Below are 17,581 nucleotides of genomic sequence, written 5' to 3' on the forward strand. Positions count from 1 at the left end.
TATATATATATATATATATATATATATGGATGTGATGGGACAGGTTCTCAATTAAAAAATCGGTACAATCTGAGTAATATACCAGCATTCTGTGTGGAGAGCCATCTTGCAGAACCGTGCGGTTATCCAGAACGCAGAAGATTTTGCAAAGGTTACACAGGCTGAGTGCAAGAAGATCCATGTCCTCTATTATTCCAGACTTCAGATAAGCAGCAATGGAAATGCTGAAAATGACATGGCAGAGAGTAAAGGCGATCCCACATACTCACTCTGCACTTTGTTCAAAAAGCAAATAGCACTACTATCTCAGTAGCAAGAGATCTGTACTGACCACCAGCTCCATGAGCTCCAAAGTAATGCTAATGCCAGTAGCATAACTGTGCCTCCAAGTGAGCCTGGACCTCTGCAGGGCAGTGTAAGCAGGCTCCTCTGCAGGACAGTGTAAGCAGGCTCCTCTGCAGGGCAGTGTAAGCAGGCTCCTCTGCAGGGCAGTATAACCAGGCTCCTCTGCAGGGCAGTGTAAGCAGGCTCCTCTGCAGGACAGTGTAAGCAGGCTCCTCTGCAGGGCAGTATAACCAGGCTCCTCTGCAGGGCAGTGTAAGCAGGCTCCTCTGCCGGGCAGTGTAAGCAGGCTCCTTTGTAGGGCAGTGTACAGGCTCCTCTGCAGGGCAGTGTAAGCAGGCTCCTCTGCAGGGTAGTGTAAGCAGGCTCCTCTGCAGGGCAATGCACAGGCTCCTCTGCATGGTTTTCCATTGTAGATGTTAGTTGAGTGTCTTTAGCTACAGTCCCGAATGTAACCTTAAGTTAATCCACAATTAGATGTAATTGAGGTCTATGAAACTGGCCCAATTTATTTTATTTATTTATTTATTTATTTATTTATTTTTAGGCCTTTCCTGAACTAAATACTGTTTTTGAGGCCTGATCCAAAGTGCCAGTGCTTGTCAGGCTAATCATTCTAACTGTTGCTACACAAGGGAGGTGAGTAAACTCCAATTCAGTCATTTCCCCCAACGCAAACACTTCCAACACAATTGCACTGTATGGACTGAATTAGATTTGGTGTCTCATTCAGACTGCCTTAAGTGAATTACATCTCCGAAGAAAAAACAGTTCTATTCTGTAAAATAAAAAAAAATAAAAAAATGACAATGAGCAGAGTAATGGTTATTGCTGCCAATTTATTTCTTTGAGGTTGTTTATATCTTTTATATCACAGACAATTAGCCTCCATTTCCAAGGACAGAGATTTATTAGCGTGACATTAGAGGGGATCAAGACTGAATGCGTTAGATGGATTAATGAGAAGAGGGTGTTTTTTGATGTTTTATTGAGGAACTATTAACAGGGATCCCAGATTAAGGAGTTTATAGGATTAACACAAATCTAATCTGGTTACCTGTGCTCTATCCCAGGTGTGTACAGATGCTATGAAGTGTCCAACCTGATCTCTGAGGACCCCACCCTGCGGAGACGAGGATTCAGTGCAGAGTACTTCTGTCCTCCTGTCCACATCATACTGTCCTTCCCCTTCAGGTCAGAGATCAGGAGAGTGGATGTCGCCATGATGACGGGGGGGGGAGACAGGGGACAGACATGTCGAGGACTGGAGATCTTCACTTCATCCACCTCCTGCAAGCCAGCGTCTGACAGCGCAGAGTCAGGTTCGAGGAATGCCCAGCCTTCTCCGATAAATATATTTTTATATTGCTGGGAAAAGCTGTCCTGAAGGAGCACTGCCAAGCCTCCTTCAGCCACTGAGAATACAGACACAGGCGGTGATCCTCCAGTACTGGACTCTGGGACTGTGGAGCAAGGGCCCTGCCTCCCTGTCAAATGTGACACACCTGAGGATCTGTCTGTCTGACATGGGGGGCTCCTGCCCTGTGGGTCTCAGAAAGCTGGAGGTTTGGTGGCAGCCCCCGAGATCCTACTCCCAAGATGCGATAGACAGAGTCTTGAAGGTTCATCTGGAGAGTCAGAGAACTGTACCAGCCTTGCTGTCTGTTCCACTTCCTCCGACAGTGGTCCTGCCTTTGGAAGCCAATGGAACGTCTGATATTCCTGAGAAATTTCTAGACCCCATCACCCAAGAAGTGATGACTCTGCCCCTGCTGCTGCCTTCTGGGAAAGTAGTGGACCAGAGCACCATGGAGGAGTATGAGCGGAGGGAGGCAGGCTGGGGATGCCCCCCAAACGACCCCTTTACAGGGGTACCCTTCAGCCGACATTCCAAGCTCCTGCCTCACCCCAGCCTGAAAACCAGGATTGACTGGTTTCTGCTGCAGCTTGGAGAATGGGCAATGGCAGTAGGTGTGCTGGGCAGAGCCAGCCTGTCAGAGCTTCCACGCCCATCGAGATAATACTGGTATTGGCCGCAGCCCCCTCAGAGAAGAGGAAGGATGAGCCTGTGGAAGAGAGTGGACTCCCTGCCACCAAGGACTTCAGAAACCCCAGAGCCTCTGAGCACCCTGAGCACAAGGTTTCCCCTCGAGACTCCACATGCCTCCCTGTCTGTGCTGTCCCACTGGGCCAAACAGCCTCTTCTAGATATCCAGTGATTGATAAAACATCCCGCAACCCAAGGCACTTCACTACCTCCAATAAACTAAAGAGATTGGCTGCATCAAGAGACTCGGAGAGCCACTCTGAGACTTCCTCAGGAAACTGTGAGGACACTCTGTCCTCTGGAGCTGCAAAGAACCTGCAACTCCCAGTGCCTACACACACCCTGAGACCTAGCCTGCCTCTAAAGATTGTGCCCTGGGTGCCTCTCAGGACCTGGGGATCCCCTATCTGGCAGCAACAGACCCCAACAGCAGACTGTCCAAAAGGCTGAGAACAGAAAGAGTTTCCAGCTTCTCACAGACTCCTCCCAGCTCAGGTGAATACTCTATCATACTCTTGTATGTGCACCTTCCTTAAAAAGCATATTTTTATATGTAAAGGCAAGTTTTATATACAGTATATCATCACATACTATAATAATTTAGAGGTTGGAATTGTCATCATAGGATCACACCTTCTGTTGAGTGTAATTCAGGAATTTGCATCTGCATAGCAACGCAGGGTAATTTGGAGCAGTGTGATTATCCCACACTCTCGTTGGAATTGAATGAACGCAAGATACAAAGATTTCTAAATGAGATCTGGTAAATGTATTCACTGTGCAGCGTTGAATATAAAAAATACTTGTTGGTAAATAAATAGAGGGTTTTCTGGCATCCTGACTGGCCACCTGCAGATTTCCACGTCATATCGGAGCCTCAACAGTGAAGCATTCTATACCGCGACGCATAAATAAAAGCTGAAAATATCAGGTCCACATTTAACTACAAGAGCCAAGTGAAAAAGACTCATTAGTGGTTGATAATGAAACGAATTCACACATCTCAATGTATGGAGGAGTTTGCATCCCCATCTTTTCGTGCGTGTTCTCTACCTGCGCTTCAGTGATTGCATAAAAGTACCGGCTGCATAATAGCTGTTAATATAGCATGATTTCCACATGGTAATGGGTTTAGTAATCTCAGTTAAAATTAATTATGTAACAGTATATTGTGCTGTGGTTCACAGAATTGCACCATTTCTAATTTACTGCTGCTGCTCGTGTTCACAAACACTGTCCACTGCCATCTTCCAGCTTCCCTGCGCCCACCTGCTGTACCGACCCTGCCTGTCCCAGAGACACGCACACCAGTCAGTCCACTGTCCTTCCTGCGGAGACACTGTACCCGTGTCTGTTTCTAAGAAACAAGAGACACATAGAGGTGTCGGTCCATCTTATAAAGACATGGCCTCAACCGAGGATGCCACTTACGAGTGTGGAGGGGAGCTGTGTCAATGTTGTGCAAGTTGGTGTTTCAGCCATGAGAGGAGATGTTCTGTGTTCAGCTGCATTATAAAGCAATGTCTTGGAAATAAATGAAAAAAAAATGAAATTCTTACAACTTGTTTATGTTTATATTGAAGAGTGTGGAGAAAAAAAAAAAACATACATTGAAAGGTTGGGTACCTCTGTCGAATAACAAAGGACTGTATAGAAAATTGTTTGTGCTGCTGGCCTTGGCATTAGCAGAAGCAGCAGCAGCATTCAAGGCCACTGAGCAATTAAAAGTTCCATCTTACTTTATCTAGAAGCACTTTGAAACATGCACCATGGAAGATGAGCGCAGTGGCACTGAACATCAATTGCTCATCTCATGGACACATTGTACAGAGGTCCTTATTTGTCAAAGCAAGCAATAAACAGCTTGGAATGTTAATTAAAGGACTTTGCAGTGCACAAAAGTTGTTTGTTGCTAGTTTTGTAACATAACTGCATCTTGGAGTAAACTGCTTTGATAAATAGGGATCCTTGTGCCTAATGAATCATGAGGAATAGGCAATAAGTAAATATCACTGTTTAAGGTGTTTTGAGACAGTAGTAATGGCAAAACCGTAAATAATAATGGAGGTAAGTAATACAGCGGTGTGAATTACTTAATTTATAATCCTTTGTTGCCCCGCAAATAATAATACTGTTTTTATTGTACACCCACACAAAACACAAAACACATACACAAGTGTGTGAATTAGTGCTAGTGGTGCAAATACAGTTTTATTTGTGATAGAGGTGCAGTGCTGTTCTGGGTTTGTGCTGGCCTCTGGTGACAGCTCCGGATTATTCAACAACAGTACAGGTCCTTCCGGATTACTTAATACCAACCAAAGTGAAGGAACAGGTTACGTTTATCTGTTCCCTTTTATGCTGTCACACATGACCCCTTGGTAAATGAGTGCAACTGCCTCCTCAGTCTGCGGCTGCCATGTCGTTTCCCTTCCGGGTCAATGCGTTCTTGCAACGGAGTCTCACCGACTTCCCGACCCTGGGAAAGAACTGTCAGACCAGCTTAGCGCCCTCACAGGTCGGGAGGGAGATTTACAACCAAAAATCATTGTATTTCTGTCACACCCCTCCACGAAGACATCGAAAAAGACTTTTTGTCAGAACAATTGTCATTGAATTTATGATTGTTTTAACATTTCTAAATTCACCGTTGACTGTTTAATAGTTATCAATGGTAGCTCTGCGGTCTCATCCAGCAGTCTTTTTTGCAATCCTCACATTAGACTTGGGGAGGGGGGGTGGGGGGTCTCCATTAACACTTGGATTCCTAAAACACATTTAGGACATTTAAAGGTAAGGAATTGTATTTCCTATGGGGTAGTTAATATGTTGCTGTAGCACCCAAGCATATCCTTAATTAACTGGTAAGTCAGTAACTGTTCCCTCGCCCTCGTCTTCTTTCCTTGTACTGTCCGAAGTTAATGAGTGAAATTGGGGTGAGAGATGCCTGTGCACACCCAGACTGCCTTATTACCATCTCACATTTACTGGGAACACTGACTCCTCACAAGTGCACACTCATGAAAACACACCAGCAGGGATCTCTGTAACTGAGCTGCTACTTGTGGTTTCTGTACCCTGTCTTGAACAGAAGCTATTAAAGCTGGGGTCACACAAAGGATTCAGCGATGTTGCAAAATAACCAATTGTTTAAAATGTTGATATTATATCTGCTCTGTTAATTAGAGACTTCATATCAATGCATGTTCAATCAAATAACCAACCAACCAAATAAGGACACCCACCATGAATAGATGATTTGACCCATCACCAGTAACAATGAAAACAGCCTGCACTTTACTACAGCAGACACTAAGCTGTGAAACTCCCAACCCCACGTCATTTTCTGTTGATATACGTAAGTACTTATTTTTCTGCTAACTGAGGAGTAATTTGATGCACCTCTGGTACTAGCCTCTGGAGGTGTGATGCTTTGTTCACCTCATTGCAGTTCAGCAAAATCCCTAGTTAGGATTCCCAGTAGTCCTGCCAGATACTTCCCAGACCCGTACCCCCACCATTCTGTTAGATTTGTACTAATGTGAAAATTTGTTCTTATTTTCCTTAATAATTATTCCATTTGATTGGTGTATGGTTTTTTTTTTTTTTTTCCCCAAATTGATATGTAACACATAGTACAACTAAAAGTATGGTAAACAGTAATTCAACATTCATCAAATTCTATTCTACCAAGACATACCAGATTACAGTTATCACATTATTCTGAGATAATTAAGATTAAATAACATTATATTAACCATAGTCTACCATTGTAGCACCGATATACAGTGGCTCTCAAAAGTATTCACCCCCCCTTGGACTCTCTCACATTTTATTGTGTTACAACATGAAACCAAAATGGATTTAATTAGGAGAGTCTGCCACTAATCAACACAAAAAAAAGTCCATAATGTCAAAGTGAAAAATAAAATCTACAAATTGTTCTAAATTAATTACAAATATAAAACAGAAAATAATTGATTGCATAAGTATTAACCCCCTTTACTATGACACACCTAAATAAGCTCTGGTGCAACCAATTGTCTTTAGAAGTCACATAATTAGTTGAATGGAGTCCACCTGTGTGCAATTAAGGTGTTTCACATGATTTCAGGTTAAATACACCTGTCTCTGGGAGGTCCCACAGTTGGTTAGTACATTTCCTAACAAAAACTACATAATGAAGACGAAGGAACATTCAAAGCAAATCTGGAATAAGGTTCTTCAAAAACAGCAATCAGGGGTAGGATATAAGAACATTTCCAAGGCATTGAATATCCCCCAGAGCACAGTAAAGTCCATTATTAAGAAATGGAGAGAATATGGCACAACTGTGAATCTGTCTAGAACAGGTCGTCCTCAAAAACTATCCTGATGAGAAGGGCGGCCACCAAGAGGCCTATGGCAGCTCTAAAGGAGTTAGAGTCTTCTACGGCTGAGCTTGGAGACACTGCATACGGCAACAACAGCCTGGGTACTTCACAAAACTGGCCTTTATGGGAGAGTGGCAAAAAGAAAGCATTGTTGAAAAAAAACTCACATCAAATCTCAGCTAGAGTTAGAGTTTGCCAGAGTGGCTTAAAAACAAAAAGGTCAATATCCTGGAGTGGCCCAGTCAAAGCCCGGACCTCAATCCAATTGAAAATATGTGGAAAGAGTTCACCAAAGGTCCCCATCCAGCTTGACGGAGCTTGAGCAATTTTGCAAAGAAGAATGGGCAAAAATTGCAGTGTCCAGATGTGCAAAGCTGGTAGAGATTTATCCAAATAGACTCATGGCTGTAATTTCTGCCAAATGTGCCTCTACCAAATATTGACTCAAGGGGGTGAATATTTATGCAATCAATTATTTTCTGTTTTGTATTTGTAATTTATTTATTATTAATTTATAGATTAATATTATTCATTATAGACTTTTTTTGTGTTGATCAGTGGAAAAATCTCCTAATTAAATCAATTTTGATTCAATGTTGTAACACAATAAAATGTGGAAAAGTCCAAGGGGGGTGAATACTTTTATATATGGGTCAGAATAACAGACAAAAATTCAAAGGGCATGAGATCCTCTCAATAGTACTCAAAGAAATGAAAGAAGTTATTTACAAAACGCTAACCAAGATCATGTAACAGTCTCTTGACACAGGGGTTATACCGACAGAATGGAAAATTGCAAACGTAATACCAATCCACAGAAAGGAAAACAAAACTGAACCAGGTAACTACAGAACAATAAGCCTGACTTCTATTATATGCAAACTTATGGAAACTATAATAAGATACAAAATGGAAAATTACCTATATGGTAATAGTATCCTGGGAGACAGTCAACATGGCTTTAGGAAAGGGAGATTGTGTCTGACTAACCTGCTTGATTTTTTTTGAGGAAGCAACATCGATATTTTCAAAGCATAAGACATTGTTTATTTAGATTTCCAGAAAGCTTTTGACAAAGTCTCAAATAAAAGATTAATTCTCAAACTGAACGAAGTAGGGATTCAAGGAAACACATGTACATGGATTAGGGAGTGGTTAACATGTAGAAAACAGAAAGTATTGATTAGAAGATAAATCTCAGAATGGAGTGTGGTAACCAATGGAGTAATCAGTATTAGGTCCTCTGCTATTCCTAATCTACATTAATGATTTAGATTCTGGTATAGTAAGCAAACTTGTTAAATTCGCAGATGACACAATGATAGGAGTGGCAAACACTGTTGCAGCAGCAAAGGTCATTCAAAATGATCTAGACAAGATTCAGAACTGGGCAGAAACATGGCAAATGACATTTAATAGAGAAAAGTGTAAGGCACTGTACGCAGGAAATAAAAATGTGCGTTATAAATATCATATAGGAGATACTGAAACTGGAGAAGGAATCTATGAAAAAGACCTAGGAGTTTTTGTTGACTCAGAAACGTCTTCATCTAGACAATGTGGGGAAGCTATAAAAAAGGCCAACAAGATGCTTGGATACATTGTGAAAAGTGTTGAATTTAAATCAAGGGAAGTAATGTTAAAACTGTACAATGCATTAGTAAGACCTCATCTTGAATATTGTGTTCAGTTCTGGTCACCTCGCTACAAAAAGATATTGCTGCTCTAGAAAGAGTGCAAAAAGAGCGACCAGAATTATTCCGGGTTTAAAAGGCATGTCATTTGCAGACAGAATAAAATAACTGAATCTATTCAGTCTTGAACGCGACGACCTAATTCAAGCATTCAAAATTCTAAAAGGTATTGACAATGTCAACCCAAGGGACTTTTTCGACCTGAAAAAAGAAACAAGGACCAGGGGTCACAAATGGAGATTAGACAAAGGGGCATCCAGAACAGAAAATAGGAGGCACTTTTTTACACAGAGAATTGTGAGGGTCTAGAATCAACTCCCCAGTAATATTGTTGAAGCTGACACCCTGGGATCCTTCAAAAAACTGCTTGATGAGATTCTGGGATTAATAAGCCACTAACAACCAAACGAGCAAGATGGGCTGAGTGGCTTCCACTCGTTTGTAAACGTTCTTATTTTCTTTTTATATATATATATATATATATATATATATATATATATATATATATATATATATATATATATATAAATTGCGACAACTTAAACATATTAGTTTATAAATTGATAGCCTAATACAGCGCGAAAGTAATATTTCCCATGTCTGATCTCTATCTTTGGTGTATGCAGGCTCTTGTCTGAGCCTAATGTGATACTGCTGGGTGTAGGTGTTGTTTGGTGTGGATGCTGTTTGGGTGTGGATGCTGTTTGGGTGTGGATGCTGTTTGGTGTGGATGCTGTTTAGTTGTGTATGGTGTTTGGGTGTAGGTGTTGTTTGGGTGTGGTTACTTTCAGGGACTCACATTCCTGTTCTTTTCCACAGTTTTTTCTGGCTTGTGTGACCTAATTCTTTCCCCCCAAATGTGAACACAGTCGCAACACAGGACCCCACCCAAACTGGTTATACAAAGCAGAGATTTTACAAAGTAAGAATTGTAACAATGTGTTTTCAAGCAGATACACACAATTTATACAAAGTAAATATACAGAAAATTTTTCCAACACTTAAAACACACATACAGATTATATACAGTCACAGATTAGGGTTAGAAATGTAACCCTAAATGAAGCTTGTTCCAGTAGTTTAATAGACTGCTGCTTTGACTTGGTGGGTTAAAAGAGGCAATTGACTGCAGGAAACATGTTTTACTTACTGATTTCTGTAAAGCCTCCCTCGGCTCTGCTCTGGGTTCAGCAGGGCCTGGCACTGTCTTGCCCTTGTGTCGTTACATTCGTTAATGCTCCTTTAGTGCACCTCGAGCTAATTGGCTTAATGTACTCTTAATAGAAGTTTACAATGCAGGCTGCTTCGGAACACACTCTCTTCACTAAACAATCTCAAGAGTCGATTGATGATTAGAATATTAATGCTTGTTTAACCAGCTTTCAGACTTTTAGATATGCTTTTCGTTTATCTTAATGTCAGGTATCCATAAGCATTTAAAAGTAACACTGGGTAATGAAAGTTTCTTATTCAGCACATTAGTCTCCTGATATCTTGTTTAATAAGGTATGTTCCCATAGTAACTGATTTCATGCAGTTCTAAAAATTCATTGGAGATAGCAGAGGATAAATGAAGCCAAGCTGAATAGAGCAGGCTGTGAAGCGGACCAGCGATGGTGTTAAAAGAATGAGTGAGTGGTGGAGCTCCGTAAAGCAGCCATTCATAAGGAAGAGTCTTGGATTATACAACTGTGTTGTAACCATTCCTGCTGTTGTTCAATGAAAGCATCTGATGTCTTGCTCTTCACGTGTGGGGTTTTATAAGAACATAAGAAAGGTTACAAATGAGAGGAGGCTATTTGGCCCATCTTGCTCGTTTGGTTGTTAGTAGCTTATTGATCCCAACAGTTTCCTGAAAGATCCCAGGGTGTCAGCAACATTACTGGGGAGTTGTTTCTAGACTCCCACAATTCTCTGTGTAAAAAAAATGGCTCCTATTTTCTGTTCTGAATGCCCTTTTATCTAATCTCCATTTGTGACCCCTGGTCCTTGTTTCATTTTTTCATGTCGAAAAAGTCCCCTTGGTCGACATTGTCAATACCTTTTAGAATTTTGAATGCTTGAATCAGATTGCCGCATAGTCTTCTTTGTTCAAGACTGAACAAATTAAATTATTTTAGCCTGTCTGCATATGACATGTGTTTTAAACCAGGAATAATTCTGGTCGCTCTTCTTTGCACTCTTTCTAGAGCAGCAATATTCTTTTTGTAGTGAGATGACCAGATTTGAACACCATATTTAGATGAGGTCTTACTAATGCATTGTAAAGTTTTAGCATTACTTCCCTTGATTTAAATTCAACACTTTTCACTATATATTTTGTTGGCCTTTTTTATAGCTTCCCCACATTGTCTAGACAAAGACATTTCTGAGTCAACATAAACTCCTAGATCATTTCCATAGATTCCTTCTTCAATTTCAGTATCTCCTATATGGTATTTATAATGGACATTTTTATTGCCTGTGTGCAGTACATGTAGATTAGGAAGAACAGAGGACCTTATACTGATCTATGTTGTACTCCCCTGGTTACCTCACTCCATTTTGAGGTTTCTCCTCTAATCAATACTTTCTGTTTTCTATATGTTAACCACTCCCTAATCCATGTGCATGCATTTCCCTGAATATCTACTGCATTCAGTTTGAGAATTAATTTTATGTAGGACTTTGTCAAAAACTTTCTGGAAATCTAAATAACCCATGTCATATGCTTTGCAATTATCCACTGTCGATGTTACATCCTCAAAAAAATCAAGCAGGTTAGTTAGACTCTTTCCATGTGGGGCATGTTGTCCCTATCCTCCTTTGTAAAAACTTGTGAAAAGTAATAATTTAATATATATGCTATTTTTTTCTCTTCATCTATGATGTTGCCATTTGTATCTCTAGACATTTTACTTCCACTTTGAATGTTCTTTTGCTGTTATAATATTGGAAAAACTTTTTGGAATTGGTTTTAGCCCCCTTGGCACTGTTCATTTCTATCTCTCTCTTGGCCTTTTTAACTTCCTTTTTGACTTGCACTTTCAGTATCAAGTACTCTTTCTGTGTACTTTGCCCTTGATCCCTTTTAAACATTCTGTAAAGTGCCTTTTTTCTCTGAATATATATATATTAGATTTAGATTTTTATTTGTCTACTTTTGGGATGTATTTGTTTTGTGCCTCTTGTATTACATTTTTGAAAAATAGCCTTTTTCTGTGGATGTTTTCTCTATTTTACTCCACTCTACTTTTACTACTTCTGTGTTAGTCTCTGTTTTATTCCTTCATAGTTTGCCTTTTTAAAATTGTTAACCTTAGCTTTAGTCATTGCTTTTGGGTTTTAAAAAGCACTTCAAATGAGACCATGTTGTGATCTGAGTTTGCCAGTGGTTCTCTGACCTCTGTTTTAGTTATTCTGTCTTTGTTATTTGAAAAGACTAAATCAAGGCATGCCCCCCCCTGTAATTGGTGCCTTGACAAATTGCATTAGGAAGCAGTCATTTGTCATTTCTACCATTTCAATTTCTACTGTCTTTCTCCCCACCGGGTTTTACCATTTCATATGGGGAAAGTTAAAATCCCCCATTAGTTTGGCTTCCCTTTTGCTACACACATTTCTAATGTCATGTATAACAGATTATTTTGCTGAGTATCTGAATTTGGCAGCCAATAACATGCCCCTATTATTATACCTGTATAAGGGGTGTGGATAATTCACTGAATAGGAGACAGACAGGTGTACTTGAAAACACCACACAGGTGCCCAGTTTTATTTTCAAACAGTTCTTGCTTTTTTCCGGCAGAGGGCACTGTTGACCGTGGGCTGCCCATCAACGATGATAGACAGCACCACGGAAATACCACAGCTGGTACGTGAACAGCAAGTGCACTCGCAGGTGCTCAAAGAAATAATAATGAAAACAGAAGGCGAAAAGAACAAGGGAAAATAAAACAGTAATAAAACTACAAATAAAAGGTGCTGCACTCGGCAGCGTTATCCCGGTCGCCGCTACCCGCACGACCCGGATCACCGTCCTATTCTATCGGCTATCTAGCCTGCTCTTTTACAATACGCCGGGGTCTGCCCAAAGATTACCCGCTCTCTCTCTCTGTCTCGCTGTGAATCTTTATTTTTCTCCCGGCTGATTCCCGGTCCCGAATCAAAGCTTCTGCACTCTTAGCGCGTCTAAGTGGGCAGACCTGAGGAAACAACAAAGCGTTATTTTATAGGACCAACAATCACCCAAGACCCGCTTCTCAGCCATTCAGAGAGGGGGAAAGTCCACACACCCACTTTCCCACCTCCCCGTGTCACTGCCATGACTCACAGGCGGTTGTTGAGCGACTGCCGCCCTCTTCCTGCAGCCCGTGAACACGCCAGCAGAGTCAGCACAGATCTCTCCCTGTTACATGGGCTTCAAGATTGTTTCTTATGTATAGCGCTATTGATTCTGTGTTGATTCTGTCCTGCCTGTCTTTCCTATACAGTTAATATTATATTTGTCTCCATCACTCTTGGATAACCCAGTTTCTGTAACACCTATCACATTGTAATTACTTGTCAGTGCAGTAGCTTCAAGTTCTAATATTTTGTTTTTGAGACTAGCATTTAGATAAATACATTTAATGGCTATCTTACCTGAGTTGTTGCCCTTGTTTTGGCTTAGTCTCCCTTTTTTTTGTTGATTTCTCCCCCTTTCCTTTCTAGTTTAAATCCTTCTGAACCTCCTTGAGGATCCTTTTCTCCAAGTAGATTGGTTCCCTTTTTGTTTAAGTGCAGTCAGGCCTGCATATATAGATAGTGGTTGTTGTAGAATGTGCTCCAATGTTCAAGGAAGGTGATGCCTTCATGTGTGCACCACAATTTCAGCCATGCGTTCAGATTATTTATTTTCAGCTGTCTGTATGCTCCTTTGCAAGTTGCCGGCAGTATCCCAGAAAATACCAGTTTTAGTCTTGTCTTTTAATTTTCTTCCTAGATCTCTGAAATTTTTATGCAGAAATCTTGATCTGTCTCTTCCAATGTTGTTTGTACCAATGTGGACGACTACTACCGGGTCGTCTCCTGTTCGTTCTGGGAGCCTGTCCTTGTTCTCAGTGATGTGCATGACAGAGGCTCCTGGAAGGCAGCACACTGTTGTAGTAAGGGGGTACAAACTGCAAATTGAACTTGCTGTGTTTCTCAATAAGGAGTCCCCAACAATCATGACCTCCCTTTTTTTTTTTTTTTTTTTTTGCTGCCTGGGCAGCACCTTTTATGGGGTCCTGGATGTTGTTCCTTTTGTTCTCTTGATGCTGATTTTGATCATCTAAAGTTTGAAGTGGGTCAAACATCAAACCCTGGCTTCCAGCATGTGTTTTATTTGAGGTTGTGACTGTGTGCATTCCAGATAACAAATATATATGTGAACATAATTTATGTCTTTTAATATCGTTTAATCAAAGAAACTACAACATGATATTGTAAACCATTATTGTAGTGCGGTATTTCATGTTAGATTTTGAAATGTCACATTTTTACATTTGTCAGTTTTTTATTAAGAATATGGAAAACTACAAAGGGGTATGAAATTCAAATATTCATTTAAACTAACATTATTCAGCAGGTTTCATTTGACTTTTTGAAGCAAAATTAATAAATCTACAGGGTGATGAAAACTTTTTGCCATAGTGGCATAAATAGGTCAAAATTACAGATTTTCAGAAATGTCACAACATCACTGGAGTTCAAAAAAAAAATACATATTCATCAGTGGTTTATATCGTTCATAAATATTCAATCCAATTAGTTTTCTGAAGCAGTAAATACATGAAAAATATGACAGAACATGTTTCAAAATTGTTTTGGAAAGTGCTGATTTGTATTTCAAATGCTGCTTTAGTTCCGGGCTGTGAAGTGTCTCTCTTGTGACTTGTATGAATACATGTTAAATATTTAGATATTGCTGCCAACCAAATGTGTATTTGTTTCAGCAAATGTATAGTGAAGCGCAGGTCAACAAGTAACTTGGTGAGAGCAAACCTGTATTAAAGTAACAAAGTAACAAATTGTTGTCTGTAATTTATTCTCAGATTTGTATAAACTGTATACAGTGTTTTCATTTTTTACCCATGTTGCCTCAGCTCTGCTATCCACATACCGATCAGGAAGATTGAAGAATAACAAACATCCTATGCTCCTGCTTTCATGCCAATATCATCACTGAATCTAGATAGCAAATGTTGCCAAGCTACTCACCCTGCCTGGCCTTATCTGGCCACTGACCAGTAGGAGGTGCTGTGATGAGCCGGTTTACCTCTCTATGGAGAGGCCAATGCAACATTCCCTGTGTAATCTCAGGCAAGATATTTAACTCTATGTGAACAGAATTGGAACCTGCGAGCTCCCGGTCGCAGGACTCACCTTGCACTCCTCGCCCTTCGTCAGGTCAGTCATGGGGGGCCCACTTTTTATTATTGATTTTTGGAAAAATATGAGTTGGGACAGTATCAGAAACATGACGCTACACATGCTGTTTTTTTTTTTGTTTTTTTTTTGTGTGGCACATATTGCTTCAGTTCTTATCTATTCGAGCAGGGTCTGTTCCACTTGTTTGGATTAACAAGAGTCGACTTGATTGGAAATGTCACGCCCACTTATCTCCCTCTCTCTGCATCTTCTTCATGGCTTCTCTACCTCCTTTCATCTCAGCACTCATCCTGTTCACTTGCATTTCTCCTTTTTATTTCACAACCCCCTTTATCTCTATTAATCTCTTCTTTACTAATCTATTTCAGTTTCTTTCTGATTAGTATTCTTGTAGAGCGCCCAGATATCTAGCCTGCGAGAGGTCAGGAAATGAGACATGAATGGGCAGAGAGTAATTGCTTAAATAACTTAAGTGACTTGAAAGATGGAAAATATTGATTATAGATTAATTTGTGCTCCTGACCTTGAGCCAGGCAGAGAAAAGTGGAATTTAGGTGGGAAGTAATTTTCGGGAGGGAGAGATTTTGAGTCTCAATGCTTAGTTCACAGGCACCTGCCTCCTTCCTTGTTAGACTTTGTAAAATTAGAAATATTTACTTGCAACTAAAAAAAAAAAAGGTAAAAAATAATTTATTTTTAAATAATAATACAAAAAATGTAAGTTGATGGAACCCATTCAAGCAATGTGTCATTATTTAGTTACTATAGTGGTTTTTCTCTTTAAAAAAAAAAAAAAAAAAAACTAAACTGAGCCTTTCAGCTACTCTAAAGGGTCCCAACTCTAAATTTTACATTAGGGTGCATAGATACTAGTTACTTGGGTAGAAGTGTCAGAATGGATACCACAATAAAATATGATGGCTCTGTTCATTGACGTTATTAATCCAGGAAAAAAACAAACAAACATTGAGATTACAAATGTAATTAAAGAAAGAATGTGTTCATCTAAACACACAAAGCCCTTGGATGAGGGGTCTCCTCTGCAATCATTCCTCGTGGCTTGGTCGGCAGTGCTTCTTTGGGGCGCCCGTGGGGTCTGGAATTCTCTCCTGCATGCCTACATGTTTACATCTGCAGCTCAGTAGCACCTCTTCTTGAATCTGGCCTGTTCTTCCTGATGAGCAGAATAACAATTCGCCTTTAAAGTAGAGTTAATGTGTCACAGTGTGTTCATTTTTTTAAATGTGATGCAGATTTAGTGTCCATGTCCACTTGAGTGACCGGACTTGTTGTATTTTTTAATGTGAGTTAGTTTTGAACCACGACCTCCAGTGGTGAAGAGCTTGAAAGGCTGGTGAGTACAGGGTCAGTACCTGGATCAGTACAGGAACAGTACCTGGATCAGTACAGAGTCAGAACCTGGATCAGTACAGGGTCAGTACCTGGATCAGTACAGGGGTCAATACCTGGATCAGTACCTGGATAAGTACCTTGATCAGTACAGGGTTAGTACCTTGTTTGGGTTTCATTCAGACACCTGTCAATTAAAACATGATAAAGGTAATTGCTCTGAGTATCTATAAACAACAGTATAAAGTATTTCTTTAAACTAAGAGAGATGTTGCCACTCTACAGCATGCTTCTCTATTCCTGATAAACATGCACTTTAAATAAGTTTCATGGCATTTGCCTACTAAACAGATCTAATCCAATCAAGGCTGTTGACGCATTTATTAGATAGTTTATTCTGAACTGCATATTCATTTCACGTCTGCTGGGTGAGACCCCTGCCTTCTGTGTACCACGATTTTAATTCTGAACAACCAACAGTGATTCTGAAAACTTGTGTTTGTGCTTGCGTGGACTGACTTAAAATTATGTCTTTTCTATAAAAGAATATTAGGTTGAATGCCCACAGTCATTTTTAACCCTTCCTTGTGCTTGCATCCAGCTGAAAGGAAATTAGATGAACAATTCATGTTCTATAACAATTATTGAGTGTACACCAGGTGTGTTAATTGACCATCAGAAAGTAAGAAATGAGGGTGAAAATATGGTTCAAAATACTTTTTAAAAACAATACTGATGAAATCACTCAATTGTCTCAATCATAGTCATTTGGTTTAAGACAAAGTTTTAAATAACATGTACTGAATTAATTTGTCATTCACTCACCTAGAAATTGGAAATTCTCCATTATTCTCCCAGCCTTCTTAAACAATAGCATGCAGAAAATGAATCAAAGTGAAGTTATCTATACAAAAATATATATATCCATTCCAACACACTAGCAAAATTATTCACATGCATCCATTCTGATGTGTCAGTATTTATATAAAACGTGTATCACCTGCCTTAATACTGTCAATATCCCAGGGCAACTGAGGCGGTGCTGTTTGGAGTTAGTTAGTCAAGGTGTAATCACTGTATGGCCCATTTCCCACTGACAACTGACTACAATACCTTTAGAGGAAAACTGACTTCAGACATCTGCAGTGTAGACACCTTTCCAGATTAGCGCATATAGGTTCAATAGCATTCAGAGCTGGCAGGATATGGGAGACTATCTTTAAACTAATAGCCAAAAAACGTGTCGAGTGTGTGTATATCCTTAGAAAAGTTTATCACAGTAAATGTGCACGGTAAGTTGTCCTATCATTTTAATATGCATTTACCATAGTTTCCCATGGATTGCTATGTTTTAATACGCTCATAAGCTAGCCTGCTGCCAA

General features: G+C 40.0%; 1 pseudogene; it reads left to right on the top strand.

The window, feature by feature from the left end:
- Positions 1 to 235: 235 nt before the first annotated feature.
- On the top strand, positions 236 to 3,889 carry LOC121326917 (annotated as a pseudogene).
- Positions 3,890 to 17,581: the final 13,692 nt, after the last annotated feature.

The sequence above is a fragment of the Polyodon spathula genome, chromosome 2, assembly GCF_017654505.1.
Source record: "Polyodon spathula isolate WHYD16114869_AA chromosome 2, ASM1765450v1, whole genome shotgun sequence".
In the NCBI taxonomy this organism is placed as follows: Eukaryota; Metazoa; Chordata; class Actinopteri; order Acipenseriformes; family Polyodontidae; genus Polyodon; species Polyodon spathula.